Source organism: Aquarana catesbeiana, linkage group LG01 (assembly GCF_042186555.1).
Source record: "Aquarana catesbeiana isolate 2022-GZ linkage group LG01, ASM4218655v1, whole genome shotgun sequence".
Lineage (NCBI taxonomy): Eukaryota > Metazoa > Chordata > Amphibia > Anura > Ranidae > Aquarana > Aquarana catesbeiana.
This window is the reverse complement of record NC_133324.1, coordinates 686,062,467-686,085,910: the sequence shown is the minus strand read 5'-3', so window position 1 is coordinate 686,085,910 and position 23,444 is coordinate 686,062,467. Positions and strand designations below refer to the sequence as shown.

The window sequence follows — 23,444 nt, the reverse complement described above, 5'->3', positions numbered from 1 at the left end:
AAGCTACAATAAGTTAGGTATTTCTGGGTGTTTTAAATTCTCCCTAAAACACCAATGATGTTCTTCATTTTGTTTTGAACATCACTGATGTTTTGCTTGATGTTTTCCAAATCCCTATTACACCCCATTATCTCCCCGATGAGGATCTGGGCACTTTCACTGGTGAAGTGACATTCCTCTTCCACAACATCACGATCACCTAAAATATAAAAAAAAACACATCCCATGTATTATAAATATGCAGGCATCCATCTCTTACCTGAGCCTGTGGTCGCAGACACTCACCTGTTGTGGTGACAATTTCCACAACGTCTCCCTCCTCCTCCTCTGGTTGGGTTTGGGGGATTTCCCCTTCTTCCTGAGGTGGGGGGTCCGTGGTCTCCTCTGATAAATGGTGCCCTCTGAGTCTTTTCTCCCCTATGTTAAAAAAAATAGGTATACTTTGCACACAGATATTTGATGGCAGAAATAGGAATATGAAACTTTGCTTGGAAGTGGGGTACGATTGTCTCTTTTGGCAGAGTTGCAAGATGAAGAAATATTTTTGTCTTTTGTCAAGCTTGAATACTTACCTGTTTTGTACAAGCTTCAAAGATGGAGACACCCCTATAGTATTCACTGGAGCACCTGTGTGGGCCCCCTAATAAAAAGGGTGTTCTAGTGTCCCACACTAGTGCTCCAGCATCCAGATGTGTAAACAGCTGCTGAGTGTTCTCTCCTTACACAGAATCTAGTTTGCATTTCATTCTAGTTACAAACCCATCTAGACAACAAACTTATTTTAAGAGAAGTAGGGCATAAAAAATGTATTGAACTGCATCTGGACAAAACATGGTGTTTTATTGACCGAAAGAACAATGTTTCCTAGGAATGAATAAAGTGTCCATGAACATGAAAGTTGCCATTTTAAAATGTACAACACTAAAGAAAAGCACATGGAGCAGCACGAACGTTAGAAAAATAAAGAATAGGAACACAGGACAGCTACTTACTTTTTTTGCAGCACTCTCCTGATCCTTCTATACTGATCGTGCTCCCTGATTTTGAGGTCCGACCAAAGCTTCCTCAGTTGATACTTGGCTCGTCGTACCCCAAAATTTCTGTGCAGACTCTTCACAACTTTCGCCATGATCTTGGCCTTTTTCACATTTGGTTTGGGGTAAGGTCCATGCTTCCCGTCATAGTCGGCCCTCTTCAATATGTTGACCATCTTCACCATCTCTACAAAGGACATATTTGAGGCCTGAAATCATCTCCTCTGGGATCGTGATGTTTCTGGCTCCGGGCTTTCCTCCTCCTCCTCCTCTTTGCTGTAATTTTCACACACCTGCTCTGTCTCCACCATGTGCTCTTCCCCACTGCGCCGAAAGAGAAGGGGCAGGGAATAGACTAGAAAGAACGTCAGGGGCGGGCAGAGTTTCACGCATGCGCAGTGTATATAAAGCGTAACACGCGTGCGTCGTACGTACGATCTGTGAGCAGAGGAAGGAGTATAGGAAGCGCCGATCGTGATAACGAAGGTAACATTTAAAATTGGGCCTATACAGCTTATAGATTGAGGCCTATATTGGGACAAGATTAGGAGACTTTAGCCTGACATTATAGTGTTTGTCTTGTGTTGTGTCTTGCAGAGAAAATGGATCTAGTCAATGATCATGACTTTATGCCAATATTCATTGATATGTACAGGGAGCTGCCCTGTCTGTGGCAGGTAAACCACCCACATTATAACAATAAAACAAAGAGGAAGGCAGCGCTGGATCAATTGCTGGAATTTGTGAAGTCGGTGATCCCAACGGCAGACATCCCCTATTTGAAGGCCCTAATTGGTGGCATGAGGAGCACCTATCTAAGGGAGCTCAAGAAGGTCCAGGATTCCCTGAGATCAGGAGCTGCAGATGACATTTATGTCCCCAGGCTGTGGTACTATGACAGACTGCATTTTCTGGCAGGCCATAGTGAACCCAGGCCAGCACTCTCCAATCTTCCTTCCACGCTTCCTTCCCCCTCAGCTGAGGCTTCTGACGCCCAACCTGGGCCTTCCAGGCAGCAACATGTGGAGGAGCCCAGCTTGAGGCAGGTATAGCATTCTTCTAAATATTTCTATTGGTCAAATTAATGATGTTAACTCTAGGTTAGTTTGGATTCCTAATTTCTGATTTCACAAAGTGTTTTACATATCAATAGACAGTAGTGGCCACAAATGATTTTGACAAGAATGAAAAATGCTGGGTTCAGAATGATAGTCTTTTCTATCTATTAACATTCAATTTGCAAAAGTCATAAGATGAAAATTGTGTGTGATTGATGAAGAAAAAACTAAAATGATGTCCCTTTTTCAGACACAGGAAAGTCTCAGCCAGGAGGTGGCCGGTCCCAGTAGCCTGCCCGATACCCAAGTCCCTCCCCTCCGCCTTCAACCAAAAAGTGTCAGGAAGAGGAGCAACATGAAGGAGGCAGCAATTGGCCTATTTTGGAAGGCTACTGCGGCCCTCAGAACACCCCACAGTGTTCAAGAGGACTTTGCATACATAACAGCCTGCAAAATGCTGGAAATGGAGGAGGGCCAATGCCTAATATGTGAGTATATCATCTTCCAAGCCCTAAATAAGGGGTTGAGGGGCCAACTCACAAGCCAAAGCCACGTTTGTGAGTTCCACCATGGTCCTCCTCCTCCAGGTACTCCTCCTCCTGCCACACCTTCAACACCAGAGCCACAGCCTGGAAGGAAGCGTCTAAGGAAGACCAGAGAGTGATGACCTGGGTTCAGTCTGGTCTGACAAAAGATGCAGACTCTTGTATGACCACAGCCTGGGGACAGATATGTCATCTGCTGCTGTTCATGATCTCTTGGACTTCTGGACAAGATTGTACTCCCTTATATATGGACTCCTCAGGCCACCAATTTTGCATTAAAATAGTTGATGTGTGCCCTGGGAGCCAAAGGCAGTTTCTCCGGCGTTACCTCCCTCTTTCTTTGGTTATGACCCCTTAACAAAAGGTATTTTTTTTTTCTATTATACTCGCCTATGTGTTTTCCTCCAAAAAGGACAGTTTGTTTGTGAGGAGGCAGGTACATTTCAAAAATACAATGTGAAATTAACAAGAGACACCAACACCAAGCAATCATAATACAATAATAATGGTGTTGTGGTAACTTGACACACAAAACACACCCAAAACTATTCTGGAGTAAAAAAAAAAAAAATAATTAAAAAAATAACAGGAGATCAGGATTTAACAAACTAAAACTTTTACAAAATCTAAAAACATAAAAAAAAAATTTTTGGGAGATGTGACTAATCAAAATATTATATTTATGAAATCACGATAAATAATAAAAAAAGAAGTTTGTGAGAAGTCTGTGTGAATATGAGCAGCAAAACAACTTCATTCTTCTAGCATTATAAAGAAGAAGAGAGTGCGCTGCATTAAACAATTTAAAACATTGCAGCGTGACGAAAGTGCTATATCCATTATGAACGCTAATTTTACCAGACCGAGCAGTTCCGTCTCGGAATTTATTCTGAGCATGTGTGGCACTTTGTGCGTTGGAATTGTCCACACACGGTCGGAATTTACACGAACGAATTTTGTTGTCGGAGAATTTTATAGCCTGCTCTCAAACTTTGTGTGTCGGAAATTCCGATGGAAAAAGTCCGATGGAGCCCTCACACGGTCGGAATTTCCGACAACAAGCTCCGATCACACATTTTCCGTCGGAAAATCCGACTGTGTGTACAGGGCATTAGTGTGTCTGCACCAGGGTTTAGCAATTTCATCATGTGCTGCAATAGATCTCCTGGCTGTTGTTACATTGTGCCTCTGTGGATGTCAGTGATGGTTACATGCTACAGCTACGTAAGTGTGATATTGTTCCTGTCTAAATAAGTCTGTGCAGCTTTTAACTCCTTCCTGCACCACTGTTTGTCTTCTATTCTGCTTAAACTGGTAAAGCAGACTTGAAACTCAAATGTCTTTGGGCCACTGTCATTGTGATCTACCTGAATGCATAATATGAATCTTCTGGTATGCACTAGGGTGACAACACCACATAAATGTGTTCATCCCGGATCATCTTGTTGGCTTTTCCATTGAGCTGAGGTTGTCCAGGAATTGTGTTCTGGACTAAGTGAGGTACCTCTGTCATTGCATAGTTTGACTTGCTAGTCATTCCTTATCCCAGCATTTTCAAAGTATTAACAGTCTGGTAAAATTTTGCCCTCTGCAACTTACTGTTGTATATCCCTCTTTATGTCCCTAACATGGAATTAGTTATAAATAATACAATTACCACAAATACCTACAAAGTTAATAAGTAATACCTAGTGTCTAGTATGTGTTAATAAACTAAGAATATAATTGCAATGAAAACACAGAAATGGTAAAGTTTCTCACATAAGATATGAGTCTTTGGGAACCAGTCCCCAGCTACTACATCTTTTACTCGGTGCATACATCAACATACCACAGATTTTTTTTTGCTGTTCTGTCACTTTCCTAAAAAAAACACAGCTTAAATCCTGCAGGAGAAGACACAGCGGTGAGCTTCGCTGATTGCAGCACTGTAGGCTGGTCCGCACAAAGTTTTTAAAGTACCCTGAGTTTATTGGTAGCAATTTTTACAAAAACTACAATTGAAATAAGTAACAATAAACTATATTTTTAGTCTCCAAAAACAACACATCCACTATTTATTAGCCCTGTAATGTATTTTTCATTAAATTGTTTCTTTCTATGTTTCTCTGCCACTTTGTAACATCCATTGTGAGCTCCTGAACCTCTAACTTCCCTAACTTTTCCCCCTAACTTTTTCAGTGAATGTTAGTTGCAGTCATGTGCACTGCTCTTTAAAAAAAAAGAAGAACACTAGCAGGTGCGCTGATCAAAAAAAAGGTTCTCCAGCTGTAGTCCACTTATGCCGCGTACACACGATCGGCTATTTCGACAACGAAATCCTGGATTTATTTCCGACGGATGTTGGCTCAAACTTGTCTTGCATACACACGGTCGCACAAATGTTGTCGGAAATTCCGAATGTCAAGAACGCACTGATGTACAACACGTACGACAGCACTATAAAAGGGGAGTTCAATACCAAGTGCACCACCCTTTGTGCTCCTTCTGCTAATCTCGTGTTAGTAGAAGTTTGGTGTGAGACAATTTGTGCTTTTCAGCCTCATGCTTTTCAGATCATTACTGCTCTTCAGTTTGTGCTTGTGGGTCTGTATCTGGTTTTCAGTGCGTGTAGTCAGTTCGCATCTGGTTTTCAGTGCATATTTTTATATTACGTATTTGATTTTCAGTGCATTCTTGTCCGCTCGTTTTTTATTTTCAGCTCGCTCTTCTCAGGCCTTTCTGATTTTCAGTGCGTTCTGTTAGTTCGTTCTGACCAGCCAACTGTTTTGAAGCCATGTTGTGGGTGCTTACTCATCGTAGAGTTCGTGCTGTGCAGGGGCTTGGTGTTGGGGTTCTTTCTTTAACCCAAGCCGAGTCCATGAACAGGGCGGGGAGGAGTTCATGGATGAAGAATTGGTTGCTCCAGCGTGACCAATTCTCTCACATGCCTTTGTTGTGGGAGATGCATGAGAATAATCCTGATGATTTCAGGAATTATCTCTGGATGACGGCTTTACTGTCTCCTTATATTACAAAGCAGGACACCTGCATGCGGCAAACCATCACTCCTAAACAGAGGCTAGTTGCCACATTACGGTACTTGGCGACGGGGAGAAGTCTGCAGGACATCAAGTTCTCGACAGGCATCTTCCCCCACGCTCTGTGATCATTATTCCAGAGACCTGTTCTGCCATCATTCAGGTCCTGCAAAAGGACTATATTAAGGTAAGATTTCTCCTTTAACATCACATTATATGTATTTAATGTTTGCTAATGTATTGTATTTCTTTCATCATTCCCTAATTACCATGATTGTAATATACTGTGAATGTCCTCTTTATCCTCATGCATGCTGGAAGTATTTAAAGTACCTTTTTGTCCTTCATGCATATTTGCCTTCACTAACCTCCCCAGCATGCTATCCTGGGCCCATACACACCTAGCCTAGTCACTTAACAATGTATTTTGGCATCTCCATTGTACTGCTTTACCCTAAATACCCCCTAAAATGTGTACAAATGTTATTTGTGTCCTTAAATTCAGGCAGAGTGCCAGAGGCTTTTTTTGGGCTCCTAAACTCATTTGGAACCCTCCCTCCCCCCAACCGCTAAGTCAACCTATACCAATACTCTATCTGCTGACTTTGCTAAACCCGTACACACTATATCTACCTCTTTTGTGGTCATATTTATGGATGAATTCACCAAAGCATGTAGTGAAACAGGCCTGCCTGAATACTTTCAAATGGTACTGTTTAAAGTTTTGTTCTCCTATTATCTTGATAGGTAATTGCAGAATGTAAAAATGTGCTTCAATTTGTACAGTGTGTATTCGTATTTTTGGATTATGACACTTCTCTTCCTGTCCAGTTGGCTGTCAATAGTGTATAATGTACAGTAAGGAGGGGCTGGCCAAAGTAACACACATTATTTATGCATTCAGCTCTCAATGAAGTTGAGAGGGTTATCTGTCCAAAACGTGAGGAATCTGATAAGTGGACCTTATATTTTTGTCTTTAAATACTCCTTCAAATAAATGTTATACTGATGTTGGCCAAGAATGTTTGTGTCTAATCTGCTTGCGATGTTATGTGCAAAAGTACTAATTTTTTTATTCTTGTTTCACTCCAGTTTCCTTTAATGCCACAGGAATGGCAGACTGTGGCTTCCCAATTTGCCCAGCGGTGGGACTTTCCCAACCGCAGAGGGGCAATCAATGGGAAACACGTCCACATAGTCCCACCCCCCAACTCGGGGTCATACTATTACAACTATAAGGGGTTTAATAGTATTGTGATATTGGCGGTGGTGTCGGCGACATACTAGTTTCTCTATGTGGATGTGGGGAAGAATGGCCGGATGTCGGATGGTGGAGTCATCGCCCAGACCGAGTTCTACGGATGGCTCCAGAGTGGTGGCTTGGAATTGCCACCTCCGGAAAACAACGTGGCTGGTCTGCTATTCGTCTTTGTCGCTGATGAAGCGTTTGGGCTGGGTGAACACCTGATGCGGCCGTTCCCCATGAGGACCCTCACCCCAGACAAGAGGGTTTTTAACTACCGGCTGGCCAGAGCCAGAAGAGTGGTGGAGAATGCTTTCAGGATAATGGTCAGCTGGTTCCTCCTATTCCTTACGCCAATCAGCATGGCTGAATATAAACTTAACCATATAATCCTTGCATGCTGCATTCTCCACAACTTTTTAAGGAGAAATTCTATGAACTATGTGGCCTCAGTTGGCCCTGAGGCTAGATTTCAAGACCAAACCCTGACGGTGCTTGAAGCTGGCCATCCTGGCTTGCCCCCCAAAGTGCCCGTGAGGTCCGTCTAAAATATATGGAGTACTTTGCAGGTAGGGGGGGCATTGATATGCCAGAAAATGTTTAAGAAACATTTTTATAATACATTTTTATTTTAAACTGAAATAATATTTCCTTTGATTTACTGCTTGTGTTTCTTTTAGCTGTCTCCTAGGTTCTCCAATGGGCTTTTCTTTTTGGCCATTTTCTTCAATAGTGCAAACGTAATTTCTTTGATACATGAGGTGACAATCTCTTCTTCAGCTAACTATTATGTTGTGGGTCTGCTACACACACACACACACACACACCTTGTTTTTGTTGTTAATGTATATAATGCATTACTGATAAAAAATATTAATCTTTTCAGCACCATGAATTAAAACTGAAACTGCACTAAAAGTGCACTTGTAGTGCAAAGTGGATTTGCCTTTAGTGAACAACCCCTGTCACTGTAAAAACCAACTTACTCAAAAAACTGATATTGAGCATCGAAAGAAGAAGCCACACATTGTTGAGTACAAAAATGTTCACTCTGTGCACATTCACATGTGCATTAGAAAAGTGTTTTTTAACAAACCAACATATTTTTGGAACACATACAGGCATGTTTAAAACCATAAAACAATACACAACTCAGGAACTTACAAAGTTCAACTTGGATAAATTGAAGGCAATATCAGACATTAGTATGTCCAAACTGTGTTGATCTTGCCTTCATCAGATGGGGTGATGTCACCCCTGTGAAAGCCAAATTTTGAAGATGCACACAATTTGAGAGTCAAAATTGGGATTTCCCTCCTGATCTCATGCCTAAGGTCAACATGTGCTAGCTCCCATCATGGGGGATCAATGGACGTTTTTCGGGGGTGCCCCCTCCTCTCATATACTTTAGTTGCGAGGAAGGGGTTGCGCTCACAAAACGTGTACCTTGATATCCGGTGATGGCAGATAGCACATATTGTTACACTGTGTGCATCTTAAAAATTTGGCTTTCAAAATTTAAAAAAAGTTAGAAAAATATAAACAATTTAAAAAATGTTGGTGTGTTTTAGATTCTGCCTAAAACATCAATGATGTTTTTCAGTGTTTTTTCAACATCATTGATGTTTTCCTTGGTCTTCTGTAAATCCCTATTGCATACCATGTTCTCCCCGATGAGGATCCATGCACTTGCACTTGTGAAATGTGTTTCTTCTTCCACAACATCCACATCACCTAAAAAAAAACACCATGTATTATAAATATGCAGGCATACATCTATAACCTGAAGCTGTGTTCTCAGAGAAGCTGAGCTCTCAGACACTTACCTGTTGGGGTCACTATTTCACCGACTTCATAAACCTCTCCTTCCTCCACATCCTCAGGTTGTGGTTTTGTGATTTACCCTTCTTTAGGAGGTTGTAGGTCCCTGGTGTCCTCTGATTAGGGATGAGCTGAACACCCCCCGGTTCGGTTCGACTGAAAATTCGCACGAACGTTAGAACCCCATTGATGTCTATGGGACTCGAACGTTCGAAATCAAAAGTGCTCATTTTAAAGGCTAATTTTCATGGTATTGTCCTAAAAAGGGTTTGGGGACCCGGGTCCTGCCCCAGGGGACATGCATCAATGCAAAAAAAAGTTGTAAAAATGGCAGTTTTTTTGGGAGCAGTGATTTTAATGATGCTTAAAGTAAAAAAAAAAAAAGTGAAATATTCCTTTATCGTACCTAGGGGGGTGTCTATAGTATGCCTGTAAAGTGGCGCGTGTTTCCGGTGCTTAGAACAGTCCCTGCACAAAATGTCTTTTTTAAAAGAAAAAAAGTCATTTAAAACTGCTTGTGGCTTTAATGTAATGTCGGGTCCTGGCAATATGGATGAAAATTAGTGAGAAAAACGGCATGGATACCCCCAGTCCATTACCAGGCCCTTTGGGTCTTCTATGGATATTAAGGGGAACCCCGCACCCAAATTAAAAAAGGAAACAGCAGTATACAGGCTCTGTACTCTGAACAGCAGTATACAGGCGGTGAAAACAAGAGAGGGACTGTAGGTTTGTTGTTAAGTAGAATCTGTTTGTAATTTTGAACGGGTACATTTTTAACGTGTTTAGCTCCAGCCAAAAAATCTTTTTTAAGCTTTTTGGAAAACATAACCCCTGTGACATTTGTTTTGCTGTTTGTGCTCCTCTTCAGAAGATTTCACCTCACTTTTTGTCCCAATGACAAATGTTTTTTGAAAATTTGGGTTTTTTTGTGAAACAAGGATTTGTGATAAAGCATCAGTGGAAAGGAGAAATGTTTTTCCCATATTAACTCTTACAGGAGAGAATTTCCCTTCCTAGGGGTCGATTTCATTTCACTTCCTGTTGTCTCCTTCCGTTTGCAAGTAGGAGTCGTTTGTAAGTTGGATGTTTGAAAGTAGGGGCCTGCCCTATATACTCAGCAGAAATTTGGGCCTTAGGTGTTGTTGTGGCCACAACACTGTAAGCCCTCACAGGGCCCTGCTGTGAAATTTTAGATCAAGAATTGTAATTACATGCCCCTGTTGAACAGGGGCAGAAAAATTGGGCCTTTGGTGGTGGTGGTGGTGCTGGTACCTCAACACTGTAAGTCCTCACTTGCTCTTGGTGGGCGCAGAAATGGGCCCTGCTGTGAAATATTAGATCAAGAATTGTAATTACATGCCCCTGTTTAACAGGGGCAGAAAAATTGGGCCTTTGGTGGTGGTGCTGGTGCCACAACACTGTAAGTCCTCACTCGCTCTTGGTGGGCACAGAAACGAGCCCTGCTGTGAAATATTAGATCAAGAATTGTAATTACATGCCCCTGTTGAACAGGGACTGAAAAATTATGCCTTAGGCACTGGTGCTGGTGCCACAACACTGCAACTCATCACAGATACTCTAGTTGGAATGCAGGAACGAGCCCTGCTGCAAAGTATTGCATCAAAAATTGTAATTACATGCCCCTGTTAAACAGGGGCTGAAAAATTAGGCCTTAGGCACTGTGCTGGTGCCACAACACTGCAACCCCTCACAGATACTCTAGTTGGAACGCAGGAACGAGCCCTGCTGCAAAGTATTGCATCAAAAATTGTAATTACACGCCCCTGTTAAACAGGGGCTGAAAAATTGGGCCTTAGGCACTGGTGCTGGTGCCACAACACTGCAACCCCTCACAGAAACTCCAGTTGGAACGCAGGAACGAGCCCTGCTGCAAAGTATTGCATCAAAAATTGTAATTACACGCCCCTGTTAAACAGGGGCTGAAAAATTGGGCCTTGGGCACTGGCCACGTACTGATGAGAATGCACTGTCTCCATGACCAGCACTGTTGCCACAGTGCTGGTTGCCCTCTTTTATTGGCTTGTGACTGTCTGCCTCTCCTTGTTGGCCTTCCAGACATACTAATGGCCTGTAGCTGCACTAAGCTGGGATATATATATATATGTACTGATACTGCAGCTAGCAAAATCAACTGCCTGCCTGTAGTATGAGAAAACCATCAACCTTCTACAGGTAGCTTTAGCTGAACACTGTGCAGAGCTCGCAAAAAACTAACTTGTAGCTTATTTAACTGCCTGCGGTAGTGATAGGATCAGGAAAACACCACCAACCTTCTACAGGTAGCTTTAGGTGAACCCTGTGCAGAGCTCGCACTACACTAACTTGTAGCTTATTTAGCTGCCTGCGGTAGTGATAGGATCAGGAAAACACCACCAACCTTCTACAGGTAGCTTTAGCTGAACACTGTGCAGAGCTCGCAAAAAAATAACTTGTAGGTTTAGCTGAACACTGTGAGGAGGACGCACTACACTGTCTTGTAGCTTTAGCTGAACACTGTGCAGAGGTCACACTACACTAACTTGTAGTTTTAGCTGAACACTGTGAGGAGGACACACTACACTAACTTGTAGCTTTAGCTGAACACTGTGCAGAGGTCGCACTACACTAACTTGTAGTTTTCGCTGAACACTGTCAGGAGGACACACTACACTAACTTGTAGCTTTAGCTGAACACTGTGAGGAGGACGCACTACCCTAACTTGTAGCTTTAGCTGAACACTATGCAGAGGTCACACTAAACTAACTTGTAGCTTTAGCTGAACACTGTGAAGAGGACACACTACACTAACTTGTAGCTTTAGCTGAACACTGTGAAGAGGACACACTACACTAACTTGTAGCTTTAGCTGAACACTGTGCAGAGGTCGCACTACACTAACTTGTAGTTTTAGCTGAACACTGTGAGGAGGACGCACTACCCTAACTTGTAGCTTTAGCTGAACACTGTGCAGAGGTCGCACTACACTAACTTGTAGCTTTAGCTGAACACTATGCAGAGGTCGCACTACACTAACTTGTAGTTTTAGCTGAACACTGTGAGCAGGACGCACTACACTAACTTGTAGCTTTAGCTGAACACTGTGCAGAGGTCTCACTACACTAACTTGTAGTTTTAGCTGAACACTGTGAGGAGGACGCACTACACTAACTTGTAGCTTTAGCTGAACACTGTGCAAAGGTCGCACTACACTAACTTGTAGTTTTAGCTGAACACTGTGAGGAGGACGCACTACCCTAACTTGTAGCTTTAGCTGAACACTTTGCAGAGGTCACACTAAACCAACTTGTAGCTTTAGCTGAACACTGTGAGAAGGACGCACTACCCTAACTTGTAGCTTTAGCTGAATACTGTGCACTACACTAACTTGCAGTTTTAGCTGAACACTGTGCAGAGGTCACACTAAACTAACTTGTAGCTTTAACTGAACACTGTGAGGAGGACGCACTACACTAACTGTAAATAGTCTAGCTGCCTGACTGTGGTACTAATAGGATCAAAAGAACACCAGCAATTTTCTTCAGGTAGCTGTAAATACTGTAACAAGACAAGCCTGCCTGTCAGTAGGAAGATAACAGGAACGGATCTAGCTAAACTGAATACAGTGTATATATATATATATATATATATATATATATATATATATGCAACACCTGGGATGCATATATATACACAATACACTGTAAGTGCAGCTAACTCACTAACTGTCCTGCCTAATCTAGCTAACTCAAATGAAATGACACTGTCTCTCTCTCTCTCTCTCTCTCTAAGCACGCCGGAACACACTACACAGGGCCGCCGTGCAGGCGGCCTTATATAGTGTGGGACGTGTTCTAAACCCCCTGAGCCATAATTGGCCAAAGCCACGTTGGCTTTGGCCAATTACAGCTCTCTCTACCGACAGTGCTGTGATTGGCCAAGCATGCGGGTCATAGTGCATGCTTGGCCAATCATCAGCCAGCAATGCACTGCGATGCCTCAGTGAATTATGGGCCGTGACGCGCCACATGAATTTGGCGCGAACGGCCCACATCGTTCGGAATTTGACGAACGATTGAACAGCCGATGTTCGAGTCGAACATGGGTTCGATTCGAACACGAAGCTCATCCCTACCTCTGATGTCCCGAGTCTTTTCTCCCCTATGTGAATAAAAAAATAGGTATACTTAGCACACAGATATTTGAGGCCAGAAATAGTAATATGAAACATTGCTTGGAAGTGTTGTCCAATTGTCTGTTTTGGCAGAGTTCCAAGCTGAAGACATGATTTTTTCCCTTTCTTAAAGCTTGAATACTTACCATTTTTAGTAAAGTTTTACATATGGAGACACCCCTAGTATCCACAGGAGCACCTGTGTGGGACACCCTAATTGGTTCTGGTCTCCCACACTAGTGCTCCTGCATCCAGATGTGTAAACAGATGCTCAGTGTCCTCTCCTTACACTGGATCAAGTTTGCATTTTAGTTACAAACCCATCTAGACAACAATGTACTAAACTTCTTTTAAGACAAATAGGCATGACCAAATGTAGTTAACCTGCATCTACCAAAAACATCGTATTACTGGGCAAACGAACGATGTTTACTGCGAACGATTACTGTGCCCACTAACCTGAAAGTTGCCATTTTAAACTGTACAACAGTAAAGAAAAGCACATGCAGCATGCAAGTAATAATAATAGGAACACACGACAAATACTTATTTTTTGAAGAACTCTCTTGATCCTTCTGTACTGATCGTGCTCCCTCAATTTCAGGTCTGACCAGCGTCTACTCCATTGATCCTTGGATCGTCGTACCCCAAAATTCCTGTGCAGACTTCTCACAACTTTAGTCATGATCTTGGCCTTTCTCACATTTGGATTTGGGTAAGGTCCATGCTTCCCATCATATTCGGCCCTCTTCAAGATGTCCACCATCTCCACCATCTCAACAAAGGACATATTTGTGGCCTTAAATCTCCTCCTGCATTGGGACATTCGTGGCTCTGGGCTTTCGTCGTTGCTGCTGTCTTCATGCACTTGTTCTTTCTCAGCCATGTGCTCTCCCACTGCACCGAAAGAAAAGGGGCGGTGAAAATACTAGAAAGAAGGTCAGGGGGTGGGGGAGTTTAACGCATGTGCAGTGTATATAAAGCGCAACATTCGTGCACCGTATGTACGATCTGTGAGCGGAGGAAGGAGTAGCGGAAGCACAGGTCGTTCTAACAAAGGTCCAATTTTAACTTGGGGCATCAGTGGCCTATACTGCTTATAGACTGAGGCCTATATTGGGACAAGATTTGGAGAGTTTAGCCTGACATTAGGGTTTGTCTTGTGTTGTGTCTTGCAGATAAAATGGATCGATTCAACGATCATGATTTCCTCCCCAAATTCATTGATTTGTACAGAGAGCTGCCCTGTCTGTGGCAGACAAAACACCCCTTTTATACAAATCGACTAAAGAGGAAGGCAGCACTGGATAAATTGCTGGAATTTGTGAAGTCGCAGATCACCACAGTAGACATCAACTATTTGAAGTGCAAAATTGGTGGCCTGAGGAGCAGTTATAATAGGGAGCGCAAGAAGGTCCAGGATTCCATGAGATCAGGAGCAGCAGCAGATGACATTTATGTACCCAGGCTGTGGTATTATGACAGACTGCGGTTTCTGTCAGACCAGACTGAAATCAGGCCATCACTCTCAACCCTTCCTTCCACTCTTCCTTCCACCCCAGCTGAGGCTTCTGACGTCCAACCTGGGGCTTCCACCTGGGAAGAAGATGTGGAGGAGCCCAGCTTGAGTCAGGTATAGCATTGTTAAACAGATTTCTCAAAATTGTGTGTGATTGATGAACAATAAACTAAAACTATGTCCCTTTTTCATACACAGGAAAGCCTCAGCCAGAAGGAGGCTGTGGAAAGTGGCAGCCAGGAGGTGGCAGGGGAAAGTGGCAGCCAGGAGGTGGCAGGGGTAAGTGGCAGCCAGGAGGTGGCTGGGCCCAGTAGCCTGACCGAATCCCAGGTCCCTCACCTCTGCCTTCCAACAAAAAGTACCAGGAAGGGGAGGAACATCTTCTTGAGGCCTATGTCTGCATGGCTGCCAACAAAATGCAGGAAATGAAGGTAGGCCAGTGCCTCTTTTGTGAGGAAGTGATATATATGGCCCTAAATAAGGGGTTGAGGGGCGAACTCACAAGCAAAACCCACCTGTGTGAGTTGGACCATCCTCCTCCACCTCCTGCTACAACTCCAACACCAGCGCCACAGCCTGGAAGCAATCGTGGAAGGAAGCGTGTAAGGAAGACAAGAGAGTGATGGCCTGGGTGTGGTCTGGTCTGGCAAAAGACGCAGGCTGTTGTAAGACCACATCCTGGGGACATATATGTCACCTGCTGCTGTTCCTGATCTCTCGGAGTTCTGGACCGGATTGTGCTCCCTATTAAATGGACTCCTCAGGCTACCAATTTTGCATGTCAAATAGTTGATGTGTGCCCTGGGGTACAAAGGCTTCGCAAATTTCACCAGTTTATCCAGCGTTGCCTTCCTCTTTATTTTGTTATGACCCCCTAATAAATGTCTATTTTTTTTCACAAATACTTGCCTATGTATTTTAATTTAAAAAAAACAGTTTGTTTGTGAGTAGGCAGGTACATTTCTAAAATACAATGTCAAATAAACAAGGGACACCAACACCAACCAACCTCCTTGAGGTTAAAAAATACAAGACAATAATGGTGTTGTGGTAACATGACACACAAAAATATTAAGGAGATCACTATAAAAAAAATAAATAAAAAACAGGAGATCGTGATAAAAAAATAAATTAAAAAAAATCACTATAAAAATAAATTCTAAACATTATTATGGAGATCTGACGAAAAAAATTAAAAATATTATTCATGAGATCACGAGAAATAATAAAGAAATCCGTTTGTCAGAACTCTGTGTGAATATCAACAGCAAAACAACTTCATTATTCTAGCATTATAAAGAAGGAGAGAATGCCCTGCAATAAAAAATTTAAAAAGTTGCAGCGTGACGAATGTGCTATCTCCATTACGCATGCTAGTTTTACCAGACCGAGCACTTCTGTCTCGTACTTGATTCAGAGCGTGTGTGGAATTTTGTGCGTCAGAATTGTCTACACACGCTCAGAATTTATGAAAACGGATTTTGTTGTCGGAAAATTTGAGATCCAGCTCTCAAATTTTTGTTGTCGGAAATTCCAACAACAGATGTCAAATGGAGCCTACACATGGTCGGAATTTCTAACAACAAGCTCCCAACGAACATTTGTTGCCGGAATGTCCGATCGTGTGTACGCGGCATTAGAGTGATGGTTGATAAGCCGACAGAGTGCTGCAGTTCTCTTAAAATTCCACTGGATGGCAGGAACACATCTAGACAAAAACGCATCTAAACAAAAACAAGAAGGAAGAGAGTGCACATCCGCCCTATTGTAACACAGCGTTATTAAATTGATCAATTAAAAGTCTTCAACCAACACACTCACATTTAGCAGAAGATGAAATCAGCACATAAAACTTCTCTGGCGGCCACTGTAAGATCCAAAGGGGTTGAAGATCATGAGAGGAAGTCCTAACAGCAAGCACTCTGCTGTGGATTGGCACAGCGTGCATAATCCCAATGCGCATACTCCCCGGCCCGCGCTGCACACTGTCAGTGGAAAAGTGACACAAGGAAGAAGGCAAGTGGAGAGAACACACGTCAGACGGTTGCCATGACACGTTTCAGAGGCGTTGACTCCTTTATCAAGTCAGGACTTCAGACAGGACAAGTATGTAATAGGATTACATACTTGCATAGAATTTTTTTGTTTTTAAACCAGAATTTAGTGTCACTATAAGGGTATAAACCCTTTTTCTTTCTTTCTTGAACACAGCATGAGTTTGGCAGCATATTTTAGCCAAGGATTATCGCTGAAACCTGCTGATAGGCTGTGTCCAATCACACACAAAGTTCTGTGTTTACAATCACACAGGACTCTGTGTACAGAGAACAGTGATCTGGCTATTTCTTCTCCCCAAAAAGCAGGGAGAAATAAACAGCCAGATCAGTAGGTAGAAAGCAGCACACATTACACACGTTGCACTTGTTAGGCACACAGTTAACCCCTTAATTGCACCCTAATATTAACTCCTTCCCAGCCAGTTTCATTAGTACAGTTTCAGTGTACAGTCAGTCAGTTAGTGACCCTCCCAGCCAGTGCCTGTTCGCTCCAGATTGCCTGTCACACTATAAGTCGCTGATCACTGCCATTACAATAGAGTGCCTATAGCTGCGTAAATTCCATACCATAGTTTGTAGACGCTATAACTTTCACACAAATCAACTAATATACACTTATTTGGATTTATTTTTACCAAAGACACGCAGCAAAATACATTTTGGTCTGAATTTATGAAGATATTTTTTTTATTTATTTTTTAATTGGATATGTTTTATAACAGAAAGTAGAAAATATTTTATTTTCAAAATTCTCAGTCTTTTTTGGTGTATATACTAAAAAAACAAACAAACCCAGTCATGATCAAATGTCACCATTCACCAAAAGAAAGCTCTATTTATTTTTAAAAAATGATATAAATTTCATTTGTTTGCATGCAGGGTTGTATGACTGCATAATTGTCAGTAAAAAGTAGCACAGTGCTGAATAGCAAGAAATAGTCTGGTCATGAAGGGGGTAAAACCTTCCGGTGGTCAAGTGGTTAAACAATGAATGTTTATTACGTCAATAAAAAGGATGCACTCACAAACACATTGGGAAGGAGGGCATTTAACTGTGAACAGGAGAAGGAGTGAACCGCTCAAGGAAACTGGTCCGGTGAAAGCCTGGCCAGGCTGTGGAAGACACAGCAGTACACTATAATCTTTGTGCTTATTTTTGACAAATCTCTGGGGTTCTCCCTCTGGCCACCCAGCAGCATTGCACTGTTCATTATTAATGATAGATGCACTTGTATAGCTTTTGGTTTATACGTGACCAGTGAATACCGGTAGTTATCATTGTAGTGGTATTAGTATCGCTGCTCATACAATGTATTATACATACAATGTATTATATGTACTATATATTATTTTATAATTAGGATCTATTGTTTTTACCATGCAACAGTGTCTATTTCACACCATATACTTTGTAATTATGGCCCAATCTGGGTAATGAGGATGTGAGCTCAGTATTGTTTTTTTTTTTTTCTGTAAATATCAAATATTAAACTGCTTTGCTGATGTTTCCTCGTAGGAGGCATATTCTACTAATTCAGTAATGGTATAGCAGTCATCAACTTGCCTTGGCACTTGCAAAACGAAATCTACCATTCACTAGAGCTGTAAAAATGAGGGCTGTTACTGATTAAAATTTTCGTGTTCGTTTAATTGATTTTTTTTTAATCGATTAATCGACTAATTTAGATTAATTATAACGCACATACAGATCCTGGATAAATCGATTTAAAAAATGGGTTTTGTCCAGTATGGCATAGAATGAGAATAGGATGTATTTGCTCATATTGTCCATCTGAAGGAGAACTTATTTTAAATTTCAATCATTTTCCTGCAGTATTTGTAATTCATTGAACCTGATGAATAATGCAGTTTTTATGACTGAGTACTCCTCCACTGGTACACGGCTGTTTTAGCTCCCCAGGTCTCAGCAGTCCGGGAAGACCGAACCCCCTGGGTGGTGTGTCAACAGAAAGCGAGGTTGGTGGAGCGCAACACGCACAGCGCCTGCGCCTCATCGCCTAACACTTCCTAATGGCTAGATAGCAAATGACACCAATCACGGAAGGACAAACCTCCGTGATGACGCATCGGCCGGAAATTATGTCGGTGGAACGCAACGCAATGTCGATTTCCGTGACGTCACCGGATCTCCGACGGAACTCCCTGTAGACCCGGAAGGCAGAGCGGTGAGTACCGATCAAAAGAATTTTGATCGATCAAAAAAATTAATCGATTAATCGAGGAATTAATAGTTAATTTCCACAGCCCTAGTAAAAATCAATTCGTGTTTGAATGCAAATCTAGACATTTATTAAAACCAGCAAACCCTAGTCAGAAGAGTTGGCTAGGATTGGTGTTCCACAATAAAGCCTGGTACACACAATGAGATTATCGGACAAATTATCGCCCTTTTTTTTTGCATGATATCAAAAAAGAAGAGGTTACTAAAGCACAAAAATTCTTGTACAACAGAATAAAAATTTGGAAGTGATGTAATGTGTTGTATTGTATTTGTATGGTATTTTTGGTTGAAAACTGTAACTGTAACAAAATCTGTGCAATCTGGTATCGTACGAGAAACATTTTTTTTGTTAGTCCCTTCGGATAATTTCAGATGAAAGGCTGTGTACTAATTAACAGATTATCGTACGATCGCTTTGAAAACTGTATTTTTCGTCCGATTATCTGATCGTGTGTACAGGCCTTTAGACAGTATACTTAAAGTGGTATTAAACGGAAAAGCAAATGTGTATCATATTGCAACTCACCAATTCTTAAATTTGGTAGCTGCATTGTTTTTTCTTTTTCCTAGGCTTTCTTTCTTTTATTTTCATCTGATGATCCAGCCAGTAAGTCTGTTGTTTTTCAACAGGCCACACTGTCCTGAAGATAGTGGTAGTGGAAGGTAGCAGTTAGTGGGTTAAAAAAAAAACATTTACCACCGATAAGGGTGCTTACAATGATCAGCTTTAATTTATCAGTGTATATCCTTTATTCTAAAAGGTACAAAACTGCTGATGTAACTGCTTAAATAGTGTTAGGTGGAGTTTGGCTTCAATTTGTTAGTTTATCTAAATCTACTAGTATATCTAACAATCCTCTCCCAACAGAATGACAATGCTACTGTCCAAAGGTGCCCCCTGTGCTCCTTCTTCCAGAGTGGGGGCAGTCTAATACCGGAGGTGTGTTACTGGTCAGCTCACCAGGTGAAAACAGAGGAAAAAAGCCTAAAAAAGAAAACGAATGCAGCCCCCACATCCAGGGATTAGTAAACTGCAATATATTACATTTTTGTTTTTGAGTTTAATGCCGCTTTTTAATACTGATCTTATTTAGTTGATATACAAAGTATAATAGCAAATTGACAAAGTGCTAACAGACATATGAAGTCTTCTCTCTACAATAATAAGAAAAAATGATTTATATTTCTTTAACTGTAACGTCTGGTTTCTCAATGTGTTCTGTTTTGTAATCAGTTCCATGTGTCTCTATTGACATCTACTGGCCAAAATGCTATGTTACATGACAAATACACTTAAAAAACGCATACTCCGTCGCCTACAATATATCTATCCTCTGGTGTTAAGGGTGAAGTCAGAGCACCTGATCTGCTTACTGTCAGTCACTCAGAACCCTTGGCATAGAATGACAGACAAGTAAATAGTATTTTGAGAAGAGTACAGCAAATGTGCCTTAATACATTCTTAGTATCGGTGTACAGCAAAGAGCATATGGGACCTTTTTTTTTTAACATTAAAATTTAGAGCAATGCACTCTAATAGAGCAAATGCATTTCCTGGTGGGACATTATTTATCTAATTTACAAAGTTGTGAACTGAGGTAAGATGAACTTCTGTTACTTTCAACATTCAACCACAGAGAATAATAAAATAAATTAGAGCTTCTTCTCTTTCACATGAGTTTATAACAAATTTTAATGAACTGCAAGGATAACTAGTTAAAACAGCGCTAACACTAACAAATAATGAGTAGCATTATCTACAATATCATATAAACTGCAAAAAAGAATGTTGGTGCACAAAAATGACAATGCAACGTAAACAACATAAAGTAAAATAAAGTGAGCTGTGCTTTCAATAATTCATCTGTACCATTTCATGTCCCACAATAAAGTGCCCAGTGCAAGAAACAAAGGGGTTGATTTACTAAAACTGGAGAGTGCAAAATCTGGTGCAGATCTGCAGAGAAACCAATCAGCTTCCAGGCTTTTTTTTGTCAAAGCTTAATGCAGAGTTTTGCCCCCCCGCACAAAAAATGTAAAGTCAGCAGCTACACTTATTGTAGCTGCTGACTTTTTGTAATAGGACACTTACCTGTTCTGGGATATGTGAAAGGTAAAATTTTGTGCAGCACTCAAAAATTCATGGTGATAAAAATTCATATATATGTATTTATATATATATATATATATATATATATATATATATATATATATATATATACAAACTAATGTACACCGTGCAATGACCACAAAAAAACAGTGAAAAGTGATGTGAAATTCACACCCAAACTAAAGTGCATGTGCCATCATATAAAGATTTTTAAAACCATAAATATAACGGTCCTTGGATAAACGGTGAAAATAGATTATGTAACCGGAAGTGGAATTCCACGTGACATCGGTGTTGAGATGAAGACACAGACAATAGAACCACCACCAGTTAGTGAGGAGGCTTACCGGAGTAAGAGGACTCAAATGGGCATATGCTCAGTGAGTCAACAAGGCGAATAGTGTAAACACCAAAGTATGGGACCTCCACGTCTGGGCTCCAGATCAAGATGGAAGGCAGTCCAATTGGTCAAGAGATGTCACAGAGAATAAATCCTCAGAAGCAGCCAACTTGTTAGACCAAATCCTCTCAAATGTTCAAAATAGCATGACCTATAATTGGTGCTTCCTTCATGTGAACACTGCAGTTCCTGGTTTGGACAACATGGCGCTGGGAATCCAGCAATGTTGGCACCCCAGCTTATGTTTCCATCGGCTCTCGGGTGCTGCTGCCACCATAGCCGGTAAGGGAAACCGGCAGTAAAGCCTTACAGCTTCACAGCCGGTTCCCTACTGCGCAAGCTCAGTCTCTAACTGGCCTGGTGGCGGGAGAAGGAGGAGGGGGACCAGACTTCTGACGTACCTCGCTGCGACGAGGTCTAATGGAAGTTGGGACAGGTACCAGTCAAAAATGGGTACCCGCTCCCCCCCCCCCTGAAAGGTGCCAAATGTGACACGGGGGGTAGGAGACTTCCACTTTTGGGTGGAACTCCGCTTTCAATTAACAAGCAAAAGTTAGAAGCTGATTGCCTAGCACAGCTTCAAAAGATTTTCTACTCTCCGGTTTTAGCAAATCCATCCCAAAGTGTCCAGTGCTTAAATTATTTATAAATCTATATAACAGTGTTCAGTGTTTGAAATATATAGAAAAAGTCTTTATTTGCCAGCTCCACCACCACAGGGATGACCACCAACTCTATCGCAAACCACAAGTCCACCACCACCTTTCACATTAATCACTCAGCCAAAATATTTGCTGGTAAATACCAGCCACAAGCAAATTAACTTAGAACAATCCAGCGGGGTCATTCGACAATGTCAGCGCAGTTCAGATAATATAGCATAGACCACTCATATCATCAATCAGCAAATGAGGGGAAGAGAGAAGAAAGCCTCAATAACGTAAAACTGTCATTCGTGATTTGCATTATAGCTAACTGCATCAGAAAGCAGCATGATAGTAGTTTTGCCGGCCAGCTAAAGCGGCTAACTCCTTGCTGTGAGCACAGACACAAACAGCATGGTGACATCATATCCACGGCCCTGCCCTATGAGACAGGTATCGTCACGTCCATAGTCCCGCCCTACACATTTTGTGTACCAACGCCGAAGGTGGATCACTCTTCCTTAACTTTTTTTTCACATTTATGATATTAGTAGGACTGTTATATGGACATATATATTTAGGATTCACAGCATTGCATAGATCTCACAAATCCCAATACCCACCACCTAGGCAGTGCTAGGAACCCTCTGGTGCTTACAGTTACATTCTCTGCTTTCCTCCATCATTCTGATCTCCTGATCTCCATCACTATTTAGTTTGAACTCCAACACTTCTGGATATGGGGGGGGGTGACATGATGTACCACTGATGATATTTTTGGCCTGAGCAACTGTTTGACTGACCCTAATGCAGTTATTTGGGTCTGGTGAATGTGCAATAGGGTGTTCACTTATTAAAACATTGTGTATTGTTGGTAATTGTCATTTTATGAGCTGGAGAATGGATCGGAGCCTGAGCTGTGCTACCGGGATATTAAAAAAAAATCTGTCAGAGTTATGTTATGTAGAATTATACACTAAATGTTGCAGTAAAGAAGAACTTACAGTATAACAGATAGAACAGTCTCTCCTATACTATAAATAAATCCAAGCAAGATCCACACAACCTTTTTCACCCAATTGGCAGCCTGGTTTTTATATTGAGTCTCCTTGTACTTCACTCCAAATTACTGTTTTCTGGAAACAGTTACCTGGATTAGAAAGAATACTAGGGATGAAGGTTCATCAGTGACATGACAAACACTAGAGCAGCAGATTGCTCATTATCCATGAGAACCAACTTGGAAGAAGCAGCCCCACTCTCCTCAATCTCAAACCTTCCCAGGTCATTTTGTAAACACATGTAAACCAAATTTCATACTCAAACATTTGGCATATGCAGTAATAGGATATTTTGTGGCAAGCCACTGAGTGCCAGTAGCTGAGTAAAATATTAGCTATACCTAAAAATGTCCCCCAAAATTGCTTCAACCAATGGTAGAAGAGGTACTAATAATATGCAGCATTGCAGTGCATTTTACATCTATGTGTACCCTTAAGGAAGAAATAAGTCTACCAGTAGATATTATACAGCCTCTTCTAAACCTAGTAGTCATGCCTTGCCAAAGTTTTAACTG

At 41.6% G+C, this 23,444-nt stretch overlaps 1 protein-coding gene across 2 annotated transcripts in view; it reads left to right on the top strand.

Annotated features, from left to right (window-relative positions):
• TNIP3 (TNFAIP3 interacting protein 3) overlaps positions 1-23,444 on the top strand; it is a 243,048-nt gene that overhangs the window by 52,411 nt on the left and 167,193 nt on the right. The window lies entirely within an intron of this gene.